Source organism: Camelus ferus, chromosome 12 (assembly GCF_009834535.1).
Source record: "Camelus ferus isolate YT-003-E chromosome 12, BCGSAC_Cfer_1.0, whole genome shotgun sequence".
In the NCBI taxonomy this organism is placed as follows: Eukaryota; Metazoa; Chordata; class Mammalia; order Artiodactyla; family Camelidae; genus Camelus; species Camelus ferus.
Genome location: NC_045707.1, coordinates 28,868,290 through 28,873,996, shown reverse-complemented (window position 1 = coordinate 28,873,996; position 5,707 = coordinate 28,868,290). Strand labels below are relative to the sequence as shown.

At 38.9% G+C, this 5,707-nt stretch overlaps 1 non-coding gene across 1 annotated transcript; it reads left to right on the top strand.

Moving 5' to 3' along the window:
- Positions 1 to 3,861: 3,861 nt before the first annotated feature.
- On the top strand, positions 3,862 to 3,933 carry TRNAT-AGU. Its single transcript has one exon. It is a non-coding gene; the product is annotated as a tRNA-Thr (tRNA).
- The last annotated feature ends 1,774 nt before the right edge of the window (positions 3,934 to 5,707 follow it).

The window sequence follows — 5,707 nt, the reverse complement described above, 5'->3', positions numbered from 1 at the left end:
CAGACTCACAGATATAGAATACAGACTAACAATGCAGGGTTGCTAAAATGCATTTGAACTTAAAGATCAGCAATTAACCATAGTCACAGATATATGTAGATTGCTATATATAAGCCTCATAGTAACCACAAACCAAAAATCTATAGTCAATACACACACACAAAAGAGAAATGAACACAAACATAACACTAAAGACACTCATCAAATCAGAAGAGAAGGGAACAAAAGAAGAAGAAACAAAAAAGACCTATAAAACAACCTCAAAATAATTAACAAAATGGTAATAAGAACATACATATTAATAATTACTTTAAATAAAAATGGACTAATGCTCCAGTCAAAAGACATAGAGTGGCTGAATGAATACAAAACAAGACCTGTATATATGCTGCCTACAAAAGACTCATTTGAGAACTAAAGACACACACAGACTGTAAGTGAGGGGATAGGAAAAGGTACTTCCAAGCAGATGGAAATCAAAAGAAAGCCAAATAGCAGAACTTATATCAAACAAAATAGACTTTAAAATAAAGGCTGCTACAAGAGACAAGGACACTACATAATGATCAAGGGATCAATCCAAGAAGAAGACAGAACAATTGTAAATATATGTGCTCCCAAATAGGAGCACATCAATATACAAGGCAAATATAAATGGATATAAAAGGAGAAATCAACAGTAACACAACAGTAGCAGGGGACTTTTACACCCCACTTACGTCAATGGACAGATCATGCAGACAGAAAACCAATAATACAAAACTAGCAATGAAAATTGTTGAGTCTAAATCTTAAGAGTGCTCATCACAAAGAAAAAAAAATTTCTATTTCTTTAATGTTGTATTTATATGAGATGATGGGTGTTCACTAGACCTATTGTGGTAATTGTTTCATGATGTATGTAAGTCAATCATTACACCTTAAACTTATACAGTGCTACGTCAATTATATCTCCATAAAACTGGGAAAAAAATATTTATTCCTTTAGTCCTGGAGATAGTATTATGGTGTGCAAAGGGCTTTAGAGCTAGAGTCTTAACCTGGGACCACAGAGAAGAAATCCAATAACCCCCTAAAATACAGACAAAATTTGTGTTCCATGGGTTTCTCTCTCCCTCTCAGGGTAGGAGTGGGGTTGCTGCAGGACTTTGTCTGTGAGGTTGGCATGTTGGCAATCCCAGCAGAACGTCTCTGTGGTGGCAGTGTGGTAGTTCCAGGTCCATGTTGGTGGTGGTTGCTACAGGACCACGTGTGTAGTCAGAATCAGCTATCTAATGCACAGGACCCAGCGCAAAAGGCAAATTTGGAGCCTTCAGTTCAAAACTTATTAAGCATTCCAAGATGGTGGCAACAGAGCATTAAAGCAAGAGCATGCCCTTCTGAGCGTGGGGCCCTGTGCAACCGCTCCGCTTGCAGGCCCGGGAAGCAGGCCCCATTTGTGATGCCGACAAGGTGATGATGTTGGTTGCCATGGGTCCGTGTTTATAATGTTACAGGTATTGATGCTTGTTGCTGCAGGACCAAGTATATGGAATGTTTTTGTTTGACCATCAACAGCCTAGCTCCTCATGAACTTGCCCACTATTTCAACTCTTTGCAGGTGCCAGATCAGCTAGGAATCCTCACATGCCAGGTTTACTGGGTTTTGCCGTAAAATTGCAGAAGGTGCTCAGCAGAGAGTTTCCGTTTCCCATTATACCTTCAGGAAGGCTGGGCAGAAGCTGGGCAGACATGGGGCATTGTTGCCTGAGATTGACCAGGTCTTGCTCCAGTGGGAGACTGGCCTCTCCATTCTGTGCATGGACTCTGGGTGGAAGAGCTGGGAGCTGCTGAGGGAAGGTTTCCTTTCGGGGCTGATCCAGGACAGTGAGATTCCGGCTCAGAACACCATGTCTAGCTTCACCCTGATGAAGCTGTGGCACTTCTCCGCCCTGGGTGGGATGGCCTAGGAGCCAGGCACATCCGGCACATCCTCCTCATGGACTACAAGGTCAATGCCATCACCTTCTGCCTCTACAGCTTCTCCTAAGGGCTGGCCCTGGCTCCACCCTCTCCAAGCCCGGTGCACATTGGGTGCTGGAAGTAGGGCGGCTTCTCCTTTTCTTTAAACATACACACACACATAAGAAAATAAATGCACTTTACCCACTTTCAAAAAAAAGTGAGGTGGCCACAGTGGTTCCAACAGCATTAAATTCCAGAAATAGCAGTGCAAACTGCAGCTTCTAGTGTTTTGCAGAATTTCAACAATGGATTCCTCACCAGACACGTCTGGAAGGTGGGTTTGGACATTTCTTCCTGGCTGACTAATCTCTTCCTGTTTCTACAGCTGTCCCAGTGACTCTGGGAACTACCAATATCTTAAAAACATAAAGTGTCCCTTTCTATTTCAAAATCAAATTTGTTCCTATAGTTTATAACTAAGACTCCCAACTGATCTGTGGCTCCTGAGCGTTTACTGGGAAGGGGTTGTGGCTTTCATCAGATCTCACAGAGGTCCTCTGCTTTAGAACCAAACCTAACTGAATTCCAGTGCCAACTCCGCCCCTTCCTTGCTTCATGGCTTACTTTCCTCTTATACAAAGCAGGTTTAATAAAATCTACTTTGCAATCTTTTCTGAAGAATAAACAATAATGCAGGGAAACTGTCTGGCATACACGGATGTACTCAAGCTTAATTCCTTTCTCTAGACTCCTGTAAACTATAAATTTAAAAGTTTCACTTTAAGACATGAGGTCATAAGGTGGAGTTAAAATACAAAGATCAGTGAGAACTCAAATGCATTTAATATTTATTTCTTTAAAAAGTAGGTATTCTAAGTTTACTAAAGATGTTTTGCAAATACAAATAAAAGCTACAGAAAACTGAGATGAGATTAAAGCATTCTATAAATAATACAGAGAAAGATAAATAAAAAACTGGATGTAAGAATTAAATACCATTATAGTTCAAGATCAACACAAATGTTCCATTTCTGGGGTTGATAGATCAGGTGAAGTCCGTATCATAGTATCTCTGAGTTTCAGGATGGCGTTTAACAGGGCTGCCTGATATTTGGTGATGTCCTTGTAGACATGGAGAGATAAGACATGTGTGCCAGGCAGTGGCTCAGTGTAATGAGCCCATAACTGGTTGAAAGACCATTGTCTAAAACACAGATTATGGACTGAGGGAGCAGGGTTTAATGAGACACATCGTTGGACAGGTTCTTTGATCCTATACACATGCTTATTATCACTTTGGTGAGGCCATTTGACTCAAGAAATACATAGTAAAGACCTATTATATGCCACGTGTTGTGCTGGGGACTGGAGCTACAATGGTGAAAAAAATATATATTCCTGTATTCAGCATCTTATAGGCAAATGAGGAAAAGTAAAAATATAGACCATTGTAATGTAGGTTGATAAGTGCTAGGTTTAACAAAAATACAACATCTATGGGAGGTTATAGACGGGCCATCTCACCCAATGTAAAAAAAAAAAGTCCTAGAAAAAGAGATCTCAGTCAAGGCTTGAGAAATAAGGGTTAGAAGATGAAAAAGAGGAAAAGTAGTACAAAACAGTATGTGTGATGACTCAGATTGAGATATACCATGGTCTGTTTCAACAATCATATTTCTAACTGTATGTATGGAGCCGAGTGTGTGAGGGTAATGAGAGATGAGGCTGGAGGTGACATAAAAGAGTGATAAAGGATCATCAGATAATATAAGAAGAATCCATGAAGATCCTGGTAAGCCAAAATGATGGGTTAAGTACAAGAAGAAATTTAAGAGGGATAAATGCAAATTTCAAAGCCCAACTACACAAGGATGGGTGGAGATGTTTAAGAGGTTGAGACAGTAATGGGAAGTAGGATGGTATATAGCTCAGTGGTAGAGTGCATGCCTAGTATGCATGAGGTCCTGGGTTCAATCCCCAGTACCTCCACTAAAAAAAAAATTTTTTAAAAAGAGCATGAGAAAAAGGCATTGGGATTTTAGTTCACTACAAGATTCGTATGATTTAAATGAGTGAAAAGGTAACTCATACAACAAACCTCTTCAAATCCAAGTCCTAGAAGGGAGAAGTCAGAATCTGACTTTATGATGTGACTAATTCAAATTTTATGCAACTGTATTTGCCTTCAAATGTCCAAAGGGCTTTTAACAAGGAAAAAGGCTCAGAATTGCTCTGTGAGGCCTCAGAGGACAGACCTGGCACGAGGAATTTACAGGAAAGCACACGTTCACTGAAGAGAAGAAGAAGTTTCTGCCTGAGTCGTCAAAGCCACAGTGGGCTGACTGAGGAGGTGGGAAGTAATTGTGTTGGAACATGTTTAAGCAGAGGCTTGTCCACCATCATTTAGATGGATGTCTCCAAAGACCTGCATCCAGGCTGACCAGCTGTGGTCGGAATAGGAGGATAAACAATGAATAAGAGATGTCCTCTGCCTTCTATCTAATACTGTGCTCTGCATAAAGAGGTGCCTGGGAAGTAGTAAGGCACATCAAAATCATACTGTCACTCAAAACTGTCCTATTTTGGAAAGATTGTTTCCCCTAATTACTAGCTTTTACAACTCCTTGTGCATTAAAAATTTTAAAAACTACATTGCCAAAATACTATGCATTTCATTTTTGCAGTTAAAATACCACTGATTTACAACCTAACATAAGCAAACGCACACTCTGACTATAAAGACTGAAAAGCTCCTCCCTGTGCATGTCTCCATGGGAACCCATACAATCATCAAGGCTCCATGCTTCTGTGAAATGGGCTCAGACTTTGCCTCCAGCTGTACAATATAGGACCCTGTAAACAACATTTTAAAATTTACCATTGAAAGTATAAAAATGTTTTCCAGACCCTACAGAACACTGCTCTTTCAGACAATAGGAGTCACTTTTTTCATAGCACTAAACTGAAAAAGTCAGCCTTTACTCAGAGAGCACACGTATTCATTTATTTCAACTTCCATCTGAGAATGAAGCACAGTAGTGGTGACCTACAATTTGGTACAGACAGATTTATCCTGAAAAGACTCCAAATGGCCTTTCTACTCATCATACAACATCTACTCTTCTATTGTGAGAATCTCATCTTTGACACACACTTTCTCCAGAACATTCTTTGTGATATTCACTTGACTTTGATCACCAGTTTGATAGTTTATCCTCTATTGCAGAAAATATTCTCCAGTTTAAATATCTAGTTTGAATAGAAAACTGTAATAGATTAGACAAAGCAAGGTGATTTTTACCTATTTTAGAATTTTGAGAAACTTTTAAGAATAAACATTTTGAACTTGCTAATTTGTGTGGGTTTCTAAAAAAACAATAATAAATTGATTTTTATAATGGACTCAGCTAAAAACAATAATTTGCCAATCTTCTTCACATCAGGGACTAATAAAATTGGGGAGGGAAGAAATAAAGCACAATAATTTTTAATATTTCTCTTAAATGAGGTGGGAACTCAAAATATACTTCCCCAAATAAATGTTATCCACTTTTCAGAAACAGGACAAAAATTGGCACAATATATACAGTAGGGCCTGGAAGTTTTACTCTGTTATGCTGACTCTATGAAATTTCCTTAATTCTAGACAGTATAAATCCACTAACAATATTAAAATTAAATGTAATTTGAAATTAATGATGGGAAGAATTTATTTCAGTTATCATTTAATCCAACGACTTTCATAATTTAGCTATTCATCTTG